At 41.3% G+C, this 16,749-nt stretch overlaps 1 protein-coding gene across 3 annotated transcripts in view; it reads left to right on the top strand.

Annotated features, from left to right (window-relative positions):
- Positions 1–16,749, top strand: part of fhl3a (four and a half LIM domains 3a) — a 122,947-nt gene that overhangs the window by 64,910 nt on the left and 41,288 nt on the right. The gene's annotated exons all lie outside the window — the stretch shown is intronic.

Below are 16,749 nucleotides of genomic sequence, written 5' to 3'. Positions count from 1 at the left end.
AGCCTGATATGTCAAGGGGGATGTGGTGGCTGCCTGTGCATCAGCCTCTCTATGTTAAACAAAGTAATGCACACACTTTCTCCATTAAGGGAATCTACCTTAACATCCTAGGTCCAACAGATAACCCCTTGGGAGAACATCATACTTAACTCAAATGATTACACTATAACTACTACTAATCTGGTCGTTTCTTCTATCATTTCAAGGCAAACTTTCAGTTATCTTGATTCTTCTCTCCAGAATTCTCTCTGAAACCACTTCTACTTCCTCCTCCTTAAAGACCTTTCTTGATTCTCAACACATTGACCATTTAACACCTTGTATTCCAAATGGGTGGCCTCCAACAAGAAGGGATAAACATCAATTTTCTCAAACATCTGTTAATTGCCCACCTTTTTGCCATTCCCCATTCCTGTTTCTCTTTCTCACCTTACTTGTTCATCTCCTCCCTCTCTTCCACAGTCTTCTGTCCTCCCATATCAGAATCCCTCTTCTCCAGTTCATTCTCTCTTTCAACAATCAACTTCCCAGCTCTTTACTTCACCCCTTTCCCTCTTTCAGTTTCACTTATAACCTACCACCATGTGCTTTTTCCTCCCTTCCCCCTACCTACTTACTCAGACTTCTCCTCTTCCTTTCCAGTCCTGAAGAAGGGTCTTGGCCTGACACATTGACTGTTTACTCTTTTCCATTGCTGCCTAGCTTGCTGAGATCCCCCAGCATTCTGTTTGTGTTGCTTTGCCCATTTAAGTTGGCTTCTCCTTTTCTGGGCCAGTAACCAGTTCAGCCGGGTTCCTTGAAGAACATTGGAGCCTACTTTGATCTGTAGGCACCACGAGAAGAAAAGAAATCTGTGGTGTGGATTTGCAGAGCTGATTGACAGCTCCCTGTCACTCTGGCTGACCGATAACCAAACATGGCACAAACCCTTGGATCTATTGAGACGTAATTTGTAGTGAAAGCATTAAAAACAGCTGCTCACTGGCAGGCCTTGTAGGTGTGGCAAAGAGAAAGCTGCAGATCAGTCTGTTGTGGCCTGTTCCTTTACAGGAATGCCCATTTGCCAAGAGAACGTCGGGTTTTCATAGAAACTTTCTTTATTCTACTCTCATTAATTTATCCCAGAGCCAATAAAATATTCCTCAAACCATATGTGTCGACATTGGAAAAATCTATAAAGTTTGGGACTGCAATATTCAAAAGCTACAATAAAATGTGTCAGTTTGCAGTTAATGTCTCACTCCAGACTGTCCTGTGTGCCAGTCAGCAGAAGAAATCTGCCTGACTGCTTCGAGAACGGGGTGAAGTGGGGTAAGAGCGTGGAAAGAAGCACTTGGATTTTCAGCATCAGCAGATTTTCTCTTTTTTGTGAATGGAAAGGAAAGCGTTCGAATTGGATGCCTCTTCGAGGGACATCTTAATTTACACATTTTTGTCTTAATCTGTTTAATGTTAATTAGGGAGCCCTTTGTTCCCACGTATACCCATCCCCCACCATCCCTATTATGCACGTAGTCAGAGAGGGAAGAATTTAGCATACTGGTTTGTCCTTGGCTTTTTTTTGAAAGGCCTCCTCTGTGTTTGCCTTGACAAGTCATCCTCAGTGCTGGGATCCATTTCTGGTTATTAATCAGACCCAAGGGCAATGTCTGACTCAGCTAATCTCCCATCTTCCTTGAAAAGTAAGGTCAGATAGTTCCATTCACAGTTCAACAGTTCACAGGGTAACAAAACAGAACTGACTACCTCCCCGTCAGCAGTGTTACTGCTTCAGGCTACTTACACAGTCATCCACTTTACGTACCTCTACTTCTACTTTAAATAAAACCACCACTGACTGAAGTACTAGATTTCATTCTCCCCATCCTGAGGAAAGAAAATGTTTTATGTTATTCTTCGATTAAATAAAAGAACACTTCATCCTCTCTGCAAAACTCGCCTTTAGGCACAATACAAGAAGCACACTAAAGCCCCTGTTGTGGAGGTTGGTATGTTTCTGTACGATATTTTGCAGGCCCTTAAATTGAGAAAGACCAAGATTCAACAAAAGTTTTCTAGAAAGACCAGCAAAGAGCTCTGCTTCCCTGTTGCTGAAGATAACCGTAAACCATCATTTTAGAAGCTGAGCCTTGTATGGCAGAGACAATCAAAATCCGAATAATGCTTATTATCACTGTGAAATTTCTTGCGTTGCAACAGCAGTACAATGAAAATATATTCAAAGATAATATAAGTTACAAAAAGAAATATTCAAAAATATAAATAAGTAGTCTAAAAATAGAGCACAAAGTGAGTGAGTGTTCACAGTCCTTTCCAAAATCTGATGGCAGAGAGAAACAGGCTACTCCTAAAACATTCAGTGTGCGCCTTCAGTCTCCTGTACCTCATGCCCTGGATGGTGAGGGTTCTGAATGATGATCCCACCTTCTTGAAGCACCTATTTTTGAAGATGTGCTTGATGATGGGGAGGAAAATGCCCATGGTGGAGCTGTGTGAGTTTACAATCCTCTTCACCTTTCTACGACCCCGTGCATCAGCAGCTCCACGCCAGACAATGACACAACTAGTGTTCTCCACGGTAGAGAAAACATAAAGCACGTGCAGTGGAAATCATTATACTGAGAGCCCACTGATGGTTGAAAAATCATTTTCCAACTACTGCTATTATAATAATCTGTATAAATAATCTGAAAATAACTTAATCCTTCATACTTATATACAGAACATTTGCCATTTATTTTTCATCACTCGTTTAACATTTTCATCCCTTCAATCTTAAACATTTGGAAATTGTTTGGAGTATATTTAGAATTATACTCCCTCAAGCATTCATTTTAGGGGTGCTTTAAGGGCAATCTCAAGAGATCCTGATTTCTCTGGCCCTAACAGCATGACGTCTCGCTCCAATGTTCCTTCCCAGAACTTCCTGTATAAGTCCTCACATTGGCAAAACAAGAGCAAACTTTGTTGGCGTGGATGAAAACTCTCCAAATTCTTTCCACTGGTTTACAGAGAAAAAAACAGCTTTTAACTCCATCAAACGGGGCTGTGTTTGAAATGAGCTGGCAATGTTGTCACCTTGAAGGAGCAAGAACTGGAAGTATCTCTTCACCACCAATTGCATTCAACTTGATTTCCTCTACCTTTGTTTTACCCAGTTAGTAAGAATAGTCAGTTACGAAACAAGCAGTTTGCTAAATTGATGGTGAAGGCTAAATAAACTTTTATGGAAAAGTAAAGTGTTTGCAAATACACTTATCCAAAAGAAACTAAATGTATACACCCAAGAGCAAAGCAGAATCAAGATAAAGGACATGTAATGCATTCATTCCTCAAAGTACAATGTTAGGGTTTTGTTAGCCAAGTGGCAATGTAACTATAATAATAATACAGTACCATACATACTTCTTAGGAGACAGGAGTTCAAATCATAGCATGGTAGTCGATCCATATAATCAAATTCATCCAATACCTATAAAGGAAAAGCTGTCTGAGGTGGCGTAGTAGCGTTGTGGTTAGCACAATGCTTTACAGTTTTGGTGACCCAGGTTCAATTCCCACCGCTGCTTGTAAGGAGTTTGTACATTCTGTCCATGACTGTGTAGGTTTCCTCCTGGTGCTCTGGTATCCTCTCATAGTCCAAAGACGTAGCAATAGGTAGCTTAATTGGTCATTGTAAACTGTCTCATGATTAGGCTATGATTGAATCAGGAGAATGCCAGGCAGCGCAGTTCAAAGGGCCGGAAGAGCCTATTCCGCACTGTGTCTCAATAAAAGATAAGTAAATAAATAACTCTTCATGTCTTGCATTTTACTCCTGTTACAAAACAACAGACTTTGCAACATATGTCAGTGATAATAAACTTGATTATGCTTTCCATCTTTTTTAGACCACGACAAAACTAGACGACGATTTATGTCAAATGTTTGTTCCATGACCATTGGTCTGATAGTCAGTTTTTATTTCAGATTTATTACTTGAAGTTAAATTTCTCAGTTCCCATAGTGGGATTTGAAATGTTGTCCAGAGATATTAAGCCGGGCGCCTGGTTAGTACATCCAGCTACATAAACACTGTGCTAGCATAACTAAATGCCATCTAATTGAAGATCTGTACAGAAAAACTAATGAAGTATTGAACAAAGAGCAGTTGGTATCAGGAATGATCTGCCATACAAGGTAGTGGATGCAAGAATAGTAACATTATTCAACACAGAACATAGGATAGTACAGCACAGCAGCAAACCCTTTGGCTCTGAATGTCTGTGCCCATCATGATAATAATCAAAACTAATCCCATCTGTCTGCATATGGTTTGCATCCCTCCATCCCCTGTCTGTTAATGCATCTGCCTAAACATACTTTAAATGTTGCTCTCATACCTGCATCTGTCATGTCCCCTGGCAGAGCATTCCAAGGAAATCCAACCACTCTGTGTGTGAAAAATAAATCCCTTTGCACATGTCTTTTAAACTTTACACACTCTCAGAAACTTATTTCATATTCCTTAAGGGCCAGCTCCGATTTCAGCCTCCTCACCTTGTATGTGCTTCATTCCGGTGCCCCCCATGGAACCTCCTCCACATTGGTGAGACCCGTTGCAAACTGGGGGACTGCTGCCTCAAGCACCTCCACACCAACCACCACAGGAGGGACTTTCCTTTAATCTCAATTCCCGTTCCTGTTCCTCTTGTGCCAAGATGAAGCCACTTTCAGGGTGGAGGACAATACTTTATATTTTATCTGGGTAGCCTCCAATCTGATGGCATGAATATCGATTTCTCCTTCTGGTGAACAAATGTCATCTACCTATTACTTCCTCCTGTGTCCCCTCCTCCTTTCCTTTCCCCTTTTTTCCACTCTCCTCTCTTATCAGAGTCTTTCTTCTCCTGCCCTTGACCTTTCCCATCCACCTGGCTTCACCAATCACCTTCCAGCTAGCCTCCTTCCCCTTCGCCCACCTTTTATTCTGGCATCTTCCCCCTTCCTTCTCAGTCCCGAAGAAGGGTCTCAGCCCGAAATATTGTCTTTTTCTTCTTTTCCATTGCGTGACCTGCTGAGTTCCTCCAGAGTTTTGTGTGTGTTGCTTTGTGCTTCTTTATCATTTTTGAATAAACTGAAGAGACATCTGGACAGGTACTTGAATTGCAAAGCACAAAGGGAGATGGAATTAATACAGGTGAGAGATCTGTATAAATAGGTATGGTGGTGATTGGGCCATAGGGTCTGTTTCTGTGCTATACAACTCTATGTCTCTAATGCCTCACATTCAGATTACCAATTAGTCAGCACTGATGAGCGAATAAATAGTAAGTTTTCACTGCCTTTCAGAAACTAAATTCATCAGTAATCGGGCTTTGTTTAAAAATGATTAGTCTCTCAAGTTTAGGTTTGCTTTACTGTCATTCCTCAGTACACAAGTGTTGGGGAAAACAAAATGATTGTTACTCTGCATCTGATACAGCATAAAAAGACCACAATTATCACAAATTAGCTATACAGTAAATCTGATACACAAGTTTAGCTTATATACATAGACTGATTGTATTGTATATACATAAAATGAAGTTAGGTACAAGTGTTTCTATACACAGGGTGATTCTGACAGGAAATGATAAAGTAGTGGGGGTGGTGTTGGGGGTTTAGTTGGGTGAGTTAACAGGTGGAGACATTGATCAGCTTGGGAGAGGTGTAACTCTTTTTGAGTCTTGTGTTGCTGGTGTGCATGCTGTGTAGCCTCGTCCCCAATGGGAATGGGACAAACGAGGTGGGCGGGTTTCTTCGTGGTATTGCTGGCACCTTTCCCGTATGTGTATATGCTCTTGATGGTGGGTAGGCTGGTGCCAGTGATGCATTGGGCAGTTTTAACTACCTATTGTAGTGCCCTCCTGTCCACCACAGTACAGTTTCCGTATCACACAGTGGTACAGCTTGTTAGGATGCTCTCAACTGTGCACCTGCAGGAGGTCACGAATACTGATGTGCATAGTTCAACTTTCTTCAACCTCCTTAGAAAGACGAGGCGTTGGTGAGCTTTTCAGAGTGTGGAGGAAGCATTCTGAGACCACGAGCGTGCAGTGGCTGGAGCACGTGATAAGGATGCCCCCATGTCGGCTACCCCGCAGAGTGTTATACGGCCAGCTACATCATGGTCGACGTTCAGCTGGAGGGCCGAAGAAGCGCCATAAGGATCAGATGAAGAATGCATTAAGGAAGTGCAAGATCAGAAGCGAGGATTAGGAGGATGTTGCTGCTGACTGTATCACTTGGCGACAGCTGTGTAGGGATGGGGTTCGTATTCTGGAGATGGAAAGAACAACCAGAAGACAGCAGAAGAGAGCCAGGAGAAATGCAGCCATGGTTGCCATCACTACCACCGCCACCACATATACATGTCCCAGCTGCAATAGAGCTTGTGGGCCCAGGATAGGACTGTATGGTCATCAAAGTTAAAGGAGTGGACGTCGTCATCGGATTTTGATGGACAACCGAAGAAGAAGAAGGAGATTTGCATGGCAGCAGAACAAATGGGAGCTGGAGAGTCATCACCAGCATCCTAGTCTATCTGTATTCAATCACCTTTGTCACTTAAACGGACTATCTTGTCATAATCACATTGCTTATTTCCTGGCATCTTGCAAAATTCTAACTCCATGACCCCAGAAACTACTAAGCCAAGTATTTTATTTATTGTAAACTTTGTATGATTACTGTATAACTGTAAATTAAAAGCTCAAAAGATATTTGATGAGAACATTTCATCTCATATTTCTTTTCAGCTTCCCACTGTGAAAATGAAATGGACCTGGGGTATAAATGTAACATTTTAACCCAACCATTGGTTAATAGAGGGTTTCGAAACAGTCACTCTCCTCTCTGTGGTTTGAAAAATGACTCACTTGCAAATGAATTTGTGTAAGCCCAGTTCTGCTGACATCAGGTGCTTGTATTAAACTTGATGCTGTTTTTGAAGTCTCTTTGTGCTTCTAATCATATTCTATCTTTGGGATAAGTAATACTGCCTTAAACTGAAAAGAAGCATCTGTACTGTTGTAGTTCTGTGGAACTGGTTCTGTTGATGTAGTTGTGGACAATTTGTTCTATACTGATTGTGCTATCTCAGATGACGTACCACATTGAATCAGCAGCTGACGCTAGCTGAAGTCTAAGTTTAACATTTTATTCAAATAGCTTCTAGATATTCTAACCATGGCTTTATAAAGTATTGGTGAGGCTTCACTTGGATTACTGTGAGCAGTTTTGAGCTCCTTATCCAAGAAAGCATGTGCTGACATTGGAGAGGGTTCAAAGGTGGTTCATGAAAATGATTTTGTAGCTGAAGGCTTGTCGTATGAAGAACAATTGATGGCTCTGGGCCTCTACTCCCTGGAATTCAGAAGAATGAGGGGTAACCTCATTGAAACCCATCAGATGTTGAAAGACCTCCACGGAGTGGTTGTGGAGAGGATGTTTCCTATGGTGGGGGAGTCTAAAACCAGAGGACACAGGTCCAGAATAGAGGGGCGTCCTTTTAGAACAGAGATGCGGAGGAATTCCTGTAGCCAGAGAGTGGTGAATCAATGGAATTCATTGCCACAGGTGACTGTGGAAACCAAGTCATTGAGAATATTTAAGGCAGAGATTGATAGATTCTTGATTGGTCAGGGCCTGAAGGGATACGGGGAGAAGGCAGGAGTTTGGTTCTGAGAGGGACAATGGATCAGCCATGATGAAATAGTGGAGCAGAGTAATGGGCCAAATGGTCTAATTATGCTCCCAAATCTTATGGTTGTATAGTCTGATGTAGCATTTTCCCCCAGGATTAAACCACCTATTCATTACATTTGTCAGTTGTCAAGACTCTAAATTTTGATGTTCCATTCACAGAAGTGTAATAGCTCAGTACATTTAAGAGATGTTGACATATCTTTGATTGGTGTAAGTGGGTACTTGGTGGTCAGCCGAGATTTGATGGGCTAAGGGACCTTTTCCCATACTGCATCTCTCCATGGCTCTATGATTCCATATTACATGTTTAATTAATAATTACTGGAAAGTAAAGTCATCGAGCAAGTTTGTTCCCTTGCTGATTTGTTCTTGTGCCTGGGACTTTTCTCACACATCCATATATTGCCATTTGCACTCTCTAAACACATGGATAATGATGGGAATGTTCTTAGATTCCATGCTGACAATGGCCACATCACATTGCTAACTCTCTCCCAGTAGGAAGATAAATCATAATGAACTATCAATAGATTATAAATAGTACTGGATTCTTTTCTCTCAGACCAATTTTTGGGAAACATGGGTTATGTAAAAGTTGTACCCAAGTCAAATAACATGTACAATTCACAATGAGGCTTCATTTCATCCACTCCTAGGATGGAAATCTTACAGTTAATTTTATGTTGCCCCACTATACAGTGCTATTTTCAATCCTTTATTTTTCAAAGCTCTCTTTATTGGATGCAAAACGGAATGTGATTTAAAATAAGTGAATACAGAGGATCTAATTCCAGTCTTAGTGCCTTTTCAGCAGTTGGCATTTAGGGCAGAAATTAAGGTCCTCTATCTCTGTGTGTCCTTGATCATCAAAAGTAATTTTGGTCTTGGTGATGTAGAGGGATATCTTCATCATGCTAGTAGCTTCCTCTTGGTTTTCACTCCTGTCAGTCATAGAAGTCCTGGGTGGAATACCATCACACACAGATAAAGAAGGATTCTTCATTGCTGTTTCTGTTTTATCAGTCCGGGTTTTTAGCCCTGAGCTGAACCCCAGAACCTGGAGGACCGGTGGACCACTCTTAGTCTGGCCTCTGCCTTTTGACCTATTTGATTCAGTATCAGAATCAGGTCCTATGTTGTGAAATTTGTTAACTTAGCGGCAATGCATGGTAATGTAGGAAATAAAATAAGTAAGTAAATCAATTACAGTAAGTATATGTATATTAAACAGTTAAATTAAAAATAGTGCAAAAGCAGAAATAATAAATGTGAGGTAATGTTCATGGGTTCAATGTCCATTTAGTAATCAGATGTCAGAGGGGAAGAAGCTGTTCCTGAATCACTGAGTGTGTACCTTTAGGCTTCTGTACCTCCCTCCTGATGATAACAATGAGAAGAGGGCATGTCCTGGGTGATTGGGGTCCTTAATAACGGATGTTGCCTTTCTGAGGCACCGATCCTTGAAGATCTGAGGTACCCAAGATGGAGCTGACTAATTTTACAACTTTCCATAGCTTCTTTTAACCTTGTGCAGCAGCCTCCCCATACCAGATATTGATGCAGCCTGTCAGAACACTCACCATGGTATTTGTTGAAGTTTCTGAGTGTCTTAGGTGACAAATCAAATCTCAAACTCCTAATGAGATATAGCTGCTGTCTTGCCTTCTTTATAGCTGCATCAATATGTTGGGACTAGGTTAGATCCTCAGAGATCTTGACACCCAGGAACTTAAAATTGTTCAATCTCACTATTTCTGATCCCTCTATGAGAATTTGTTTGTCATCCTTCGTCCTACCCTTTCTGAAGTCAACAATCAGCTCTTCAGCCTTACTGACGTTGAATGCAAGGTTTTTGCTGCAACACCACTCAGATAGTTGGTATATCTCACTCCTGTATGTCCTCTCGTCTCCATCTGAGACTCTGCCAACATTAGTTGTATTATCAGCAAATTTATAGATACCATTTGAGCTATGCTTAGCCACGTAGTCACTGGTCTAGAGAGAGTAGAGCATGGGCTAAACACACTGAGGTGCGCCAGTGTTGATAGTCAGTGAGGAGGAGCTATTAATACTAATCTGCACAGATTGTGATTAGCAAGTTAATGATCCAATTGCAGAAGGAGGTACAGAGGACCAGGTTCCATAGCTTATCGATCAGAAATAGCACCCTGACATAGTTGTTTGTTTTGTCCAAGTGATCTAAGGCTGTGTGAAGAGCCATCAAGATTGCATCTGCCATAAACCTATTGTGATGATAAGCAAATTGCAGTGGATTCAGATCCTTGCTGAAGGCAACAGTAGATTCTGACCATGATGACCACAGACGTGGATGATAGTCATTAAGGCAGCTCACACAACTTTTCTTGGGCACTGGTGTAATTGTTGTCCTTTTGAAGCAGGTGGGAACTTCCAGCCATAGCAATGACAGGTTGAAAATGTCTTTGACGACTCCCACCAGTTGGTTGGCACAAGTTTGGCATGGGTGATTATACCATGAATCAAAGCATATTCAGTAGTGTAAAGTTTCTTTAAATAAGAACAAACATGCAATGTAGCCACCTGGAATGATAAGCTTGTTTCATTTCCCGAGGGGCATTCCCATCCAAACTCTGCCCCTCCATAGAGAATTCTCCTAGATATTCTGAAACAAGTAGTGTATTCTTTCAATACCTTTACCTGCAGGGTCCTCTTCAAAATGTGTCATCCTGATTTAGAGCTACACTCAGTGGCCGCTTTATTAGGTAGCTTCTGTGTCTAGTAAAATGCTATTGAGGGTATGTTCGTGGTCGTCTGCTGCTGTAGCCCATCCACTTCAAGCTTTAATGATTTGTATGTTCAGAGATGCTCTTCTGCACACCAACGTGGTAATGTGTGCTTGTTTGAGTTACTGTCCCTTCCTGTCAGCTTGAACTGGTCTGCCCATTCTCCTCTGACCTCTCTCATTAACAAGACATCTTCACCCACAGAGCTCCCAGTCACTGGATGTGTTTTGTTTTTCACACCATTCTATATAAACTCTAGAGACCGTTGTTGGGTGAAAATCCCAGGAGATCAGCAGTTTCTGAGATACTCAAACCATCCTGTCTGGCACCAACAATCAAAAGTCACTTGGATCACATTTCTTCCCCATTCTGTCTGGCCTGCTGAGTTCTGCCAGCATTTGTGTTTTTATTAACAGAATCTCTTGACCTTGTTTGCATGTTTTTACTGAATTGGTGTGACATGACTGGCTAATGAGATATTTGCATTAACAAGGAGGGATACAGGTGTAAAGTGGCCCCTGAGTGTATACTGCCATTCTGTCCCTGTTGCTGTGTTAATCTCCATATTATTCAGGATATGTTCTACAAACTTAATTTCCCGGGCCATGGCATCAGGAAGGGAGAAATAGAATGCCTGACATTACAAGGCCGTATGCCTGGGAAACGCGGAAGAGGAAGGCAGAGAGGAAAATATATGGACACTGGGAAAGAACTAACAGATCTAAGTGTGCGAGATATCACTGATGCTGCAAGTGATCGTTCGATGTGGAGAGCCATGATCGCCCAAGCGTGTAACAGGCAAGGCACATTGAAGAAGAAGAAGAAGAGGTTCTACAAAAATAAAGAGGGAATAACACCACAATTACAAACATTTAATTCATTATCAAAGATGGATTTCCATAACAAATAGTTATGTCACAAGCCTTTAATTAAAACCAACTGGCTGTGTAATGAAATCTTACTCTATGAGACTGAACAATGTGTTTCCTTTTCCTGCCACTTTCCTGCTTCTTTTCTGTTTTGACATCCTTCTGTCCAACTCAATACAATATACACGACTGACCTAATGGCAGGTGGTTTGAGTTTATAGAATTCCATAATATGTTTTCAATCTAGAGAGGAAATACAGAAATAATTACTTCTGTTTTGGCAAAATACATGCTGTATTCACATATATTGACAGATATGGTACTGTACTCATATGTATGTATGTATATGTATGTGTGCTTGTTCAGCGTGTATAGATAAATGTGGGTTATTATATACACATTTAAGGTATCTGTGTGTGTGTGTGTGTGTGTGTGTGTGTGTGTATAAACATGTACTATACACAAATATATATGTACATATTTATAACCTACATACTCATTTAAACATGCTTGTATGACACATAAAATATATATCTGCATATATAAATGTTTCATAGATGCATAATTAGTGATTATTATATGTTAGTTCCTCCATTATGAGGATTGATTGGTTATATTTAAATGAATCTGACTTTGATATAACTGCTGCTACATTTTGGATGGGCCGAAGGGCCAGTTTCTATGCTGTACTTCTCTATGTTGATCAGATAAAGACAGAAAGCAGCTTATTGATTGACTCCCACTTCTTAACATGGAAAGAAATGAAAGAAAGATTTTTAAGTAGGTAGGTACAGTGAGAATGATGGCCCTCAGATGTTCTTACTCCACATCCATGCGTCTGCAAATCTGACCAACCATCGCATGCTTTTCCGACAGGCACGCATCCACAGAAAAGATGTCTCATTAGTCATGCACTTCTCTCACTATTTTTACTGTAACAACACATTTTAATTTTAAAAGGAAAACATATATAAGCGGACTACAACTTGATGTAGGGTTTGGAGCTTTGCATGCCTCAGTGACCCGCAGAACTATGCTGGCTACATTCAGAGCTTTATGCTTTGGCTCTTCGTGGGATTGCTCATGCCAAACAGGCCAAAGGGTAGAGGACAGACTAAGAGTGGTCCAACGGTCCTCCAGCTTCAGGGGTTCAGCTCAGGGCTAACGACCCTGACTAGTAAAACAAAATTGTTATGGAAACAGCAACGAAGAATCCTTCTACAGCTGAGTGCGACGGTATCCCTGAGTCTCCACCCAGGACTGCAAGACTGACAGGAGTGAAAACAGAGAGGAAGCTACTGACATTGATGAAGACTGCCAGGTATAGAGGACCTTCATTGCTGCCCTAAGCACCAGTGGTGTAATGGGCAGTAAGTATGTTAAAACAAAAGCATACAGAGTTTTTATGACTTTCAAAACATCCATAAATGAAGTATTAAAAAAATCGAGTGCACTTGCTGGCAAATGAGTGGCACATGCCTTAATAAGGGGATGAACAAAAGTCTCTGTGATCTTGAAGCTGCTTCATCATATTCCCCAGTCATAATTATTCTTCTATTAAGTCATAATGAATGACAATGCTTATTGCAATCACTGTTGAGGTGCCTGTTCCAATTTAGCTATTGTTCCCTTGTGTTTTCTGGTGTCACTTATGTTGTATTAAGTTGAAAGAAACATCAGTGCACCCCAGCAACCCCTTTGTCAGCAGTTAGATGCTTGTCACAAGTAGTCCAAGTCTCATGAATGTCCAGGAGGGTTAGAATCGTTGCTGCCTGGTGGGACATGAATTTTGAGCCAGGTGTGAAGCCTAGTTCCTCAAATAACCCTACCCTCAATTGGTCAAAGGCATTGCTGCCATATTGAAAGAGATGAGTGAATTTCATTGTTGCTGTCTTACTTCAGTGGAAGATAGTTCCTGTTGTGACTGTGATCAAAGTCACCAGAGAGCCACTGAATCTGATGATATATGTCTTTATTCATCGTAAGTGGGCATTCTTCTTGAACCCCCCCCCCCCCCCCCCGGTAGTCTTCCAAATGCAGAAGTACATCATGTTTTTCTACCCTTAAGATCAAAGGTAAGAGAAGGTGATCCAATACAATTTAAAAAGTTATAATGATATTGTTGACTTCAATACTTTAGGTTGAAAATGTTTCCTTTGAATTACATATCAACAGTGGGAGATACCTCTGAATGGGCAAATACCTTTGCTGAGACAAGCTAATTGTAAACTTCTCTGAACTTTTTTACAATAGTGCAGATTACTTGCCTGGATTGATGCAGGCCAATTAACTCATCCCATTGTCTTATTGTTTGGCTGAGGCATATATAAACATATTATGCTCATCATTTCGCAAGCTATAACCCTTTGCTGGTGGAGCTAACTTCAATGTAATGCTTGAAAACTACAATCAGAACTGATGACTAGTTCTTGTTTGAATTAATATCTGTCATATTCATATAACTCCAGAATACCCCCTACAGCTCCCGAAGTGTAGAAAGTGATTCCTATTTTCCAGGATCTCACCTTGAGCTTTTATTATCAGAAGGTAACGTTGTACACCTGGTTCAGGTTGGTGGAAGTTTGCTATTCAGATGTTGAGTGAAAATTGTATCATTTTGGAAGCATTAGGTAAACATGCCAGCTCTGACTCAGAGCTCAGATACTTGGTGTACAGTATCATAAGTGAAATCTATGTACCTCTGGTCAGCTATGAAGGCTTGGATGCCCTTGTCTGTGGAGTGTAGGCACCACAGAGAGAAAAGCTTCCTATGGGGCTTGTAGTGAGACACCTGAAGATGAGGAGCATTGTTGCCAATTCAGAGAGGAATCTGAGGAGGATGCTCCTTTGACCTGCTCCCCTTCCTGATTGTCAAGAATCAAAGGCGAGAGTCTGGTTGAAGAAGATTGTGTTGGTGAAGGTCCAGTGTGGAGTCATTACACAGTGACAATCAGGTTCACTATACCTCTTGACAGCTTTGGGATTGGCTCTTCGGCCAATGGATGAAGACATTAGTGAGAATTCTACCCTCAGAAATGGCAGGCAGCCTTCTCTTATTAGCTCAGCCAGGTTTCTGTCCTTTCTTGAAGATGGTTTCAATGTCAAGTGTCACTGCAGTTCCTTCGTATATGGTTCTCTTCCAGCTATGGACTGTGAGGTTATAGATTTGAGAGTGAAATTTGTCAAATGCTGAGTTTTGGCATTGCTCCATTGATAACAGCTTGTCCCCAAGGCTTTGCTTTAGTTGGAATGTGCCTCTTCAGCTTGATGAGCAACAAGGTTCAACTGAGTAGATTTCATAGAATGGAGTTGAGGGGGAGCACATTGAGGTCAGAGTCATGACTGAAGATGAAGCAGGCACAGACTGCTTAATATCCATTTAACCTCCATTCGTAACTCTGTGGAGTGGGGTCTTGGGTGTTTCAGCTTTGATAGTGCTAAGGAAATCCATGTGTCAATGTTGTCAGAAGACTGCATTCTCCATCAACCATCAACTCATAGGGTCAGGGGTTTTACAGGGTCATGAAATTGCACAAAATAGAAACAGCCCCTTCTGCCCACTGTATCAATGAAGACAGGGCATCATGGTTGTCTGTCACCAACCCAGTTGCCCTCCTCTGTGCTTTACCCATTTGAGTAGCTGTCCAGATGCCTCTGAAATGTGTCCTTTTCAGTGACACAGTTGCGAGCCATGCCACCCCAGCAAACTCTGACAAACCGGATTCATCCTAGCCTGATAACTCACAATGAACAGTTAACCTACCCATTACGTCTGTGGGAAGCCCACGCATTCCATACAGGAACTCCTTACAGAACGGTGCCAGAGTTGAACTCTGAATTCCAGAATGCCCGTAGCTGGAATAGCATCTTGTTAAATGTAACTCTACCATGGCACCCCAACGTGCACATCATTACATTATTTGCCCCCACCGCCTCCTTATGGTGGCTCATTCCAGAACCACTCTATGAGTAAGAAATATTTACCCTTCAGATCCCCTTGAAGCCTTCTTCCCCTCAACTCTTGTCTTGGGCACTCCGCTTTCACTGGATCTTGCCCTTCCAGAACCTACAGAGCTGTTCCTTCTGCTGTGAAGCATTGTGAATTTCCAATGAGTTTGCAGTTAATTGGTTCCTGGATCTTAATGTGATTCTCCTTTTGATAGTCCATATTTCAGATGTGAGTTTATGAGGTCAGTCGTGGACCAAAAATGATTTTGGGAAGACCGCAGATCCTATTCAACATTAGGCGAATTTGTAAATCTATCCATCCAGCAGTTACAGGGTGGTAAGACAATTTAAAATCCATTTTTAGGTGTCGCTGCCCTCTTGGAGCACCTACTGAAAGCTCTTAACTCCCCAGCTTTAGGCCTGTCTTACGAAGCATGTGGTCTTCGTCTGCAAACCCTGAGGCGGGTATTTCTCTTGTACTGAGAGTTCAAATGCAGTTTGTTCTCTTGCGTATATTCCCGATGTCTAATCACAAATCTCATCGCTGGCCTCACGGCCTGCCCTGAGATCACTGAACAAGCTATAAAGCGGGTCTCAGAATAACTTTGTGATTACCTCATCCTGAAAAACATTCTGACTTTACTGACTGCCATTGCGAGTTGCTTAAAATTATCTCCAATTCAGAAAAGTTTCCATGACTTAATTCAAACCGATTTATGGACCATGAATCTAATAGTTAAATCAATTCCATCTAGGGCACAGGGGAAGACCAATTAAATGTGTGTGTGGTAAACTCTGGTGTTTATGGTTTCTCCAAGCAACACAAAGGAAACATTGTAGATTGATGAGAAATGAACATTACATCAAACCCCGTTGTTATGTGACAGCTTATGGTGTCACATGACTAAATCACTTTTTGCACCTTTGAGCTATGGCTGGAAGCCACAAGGATGTGGTTTTTATCTGGACTTCATGAGCAATTACTTTCCATTTCCTCAGTCAGATTTCAATGACTATAAAGCTTAAACTCTGGAACTTAATAGCAGCTACCACAGTCATTTCCCACAGACCATTCTCAGCCATCTTTCAGATATCTTGTACCTTTTTATAGTTTTACCTGACTGAGATTAATGTGTTCAAATGCTGAGACATCAAACTGCCCTCTGACTTCATGTCCATAACTTAGCATTTTTTAAATGATTCATGCAGATAATTCATCATCTTTCCAGTCTCACTACCTTCACTCTTTTCCTTCCCTCTCATTTATTGATCTGTCCCTTCTTTTTTTAACCTTTATTTATATAAATTTCCAATTAGTTCCCTTCTTTCCATCACTTTCTCTTTTTCTACTACTATCTTTCTTTTTCATCTCTCATTTTCTCTCCTTCCCTCTCCCCGTTGCGCGATTTGAAGTTTTTCTTTAGCCGATGGATGATTCTGCT

Source organism: Hypanus sabinus, chromosome 30, assembly GCF_030144855.1.
Source record: "Hypanus sabinus isolate sHypSab1 chromosome 30, sHypSab1.hap1, whole genome shotgun sequence".
Taxonomy (NCBI): domain Eukaryota; kingdom Metazoa; phylum Chordata; class Chondrichthyes; order Myliobatiformes; family Dasyatidae; genus Hypanus; species Hypanus sabinus.
This window is presented reverse-complemented; position numbering and strand designations above follow the sequence as displayed.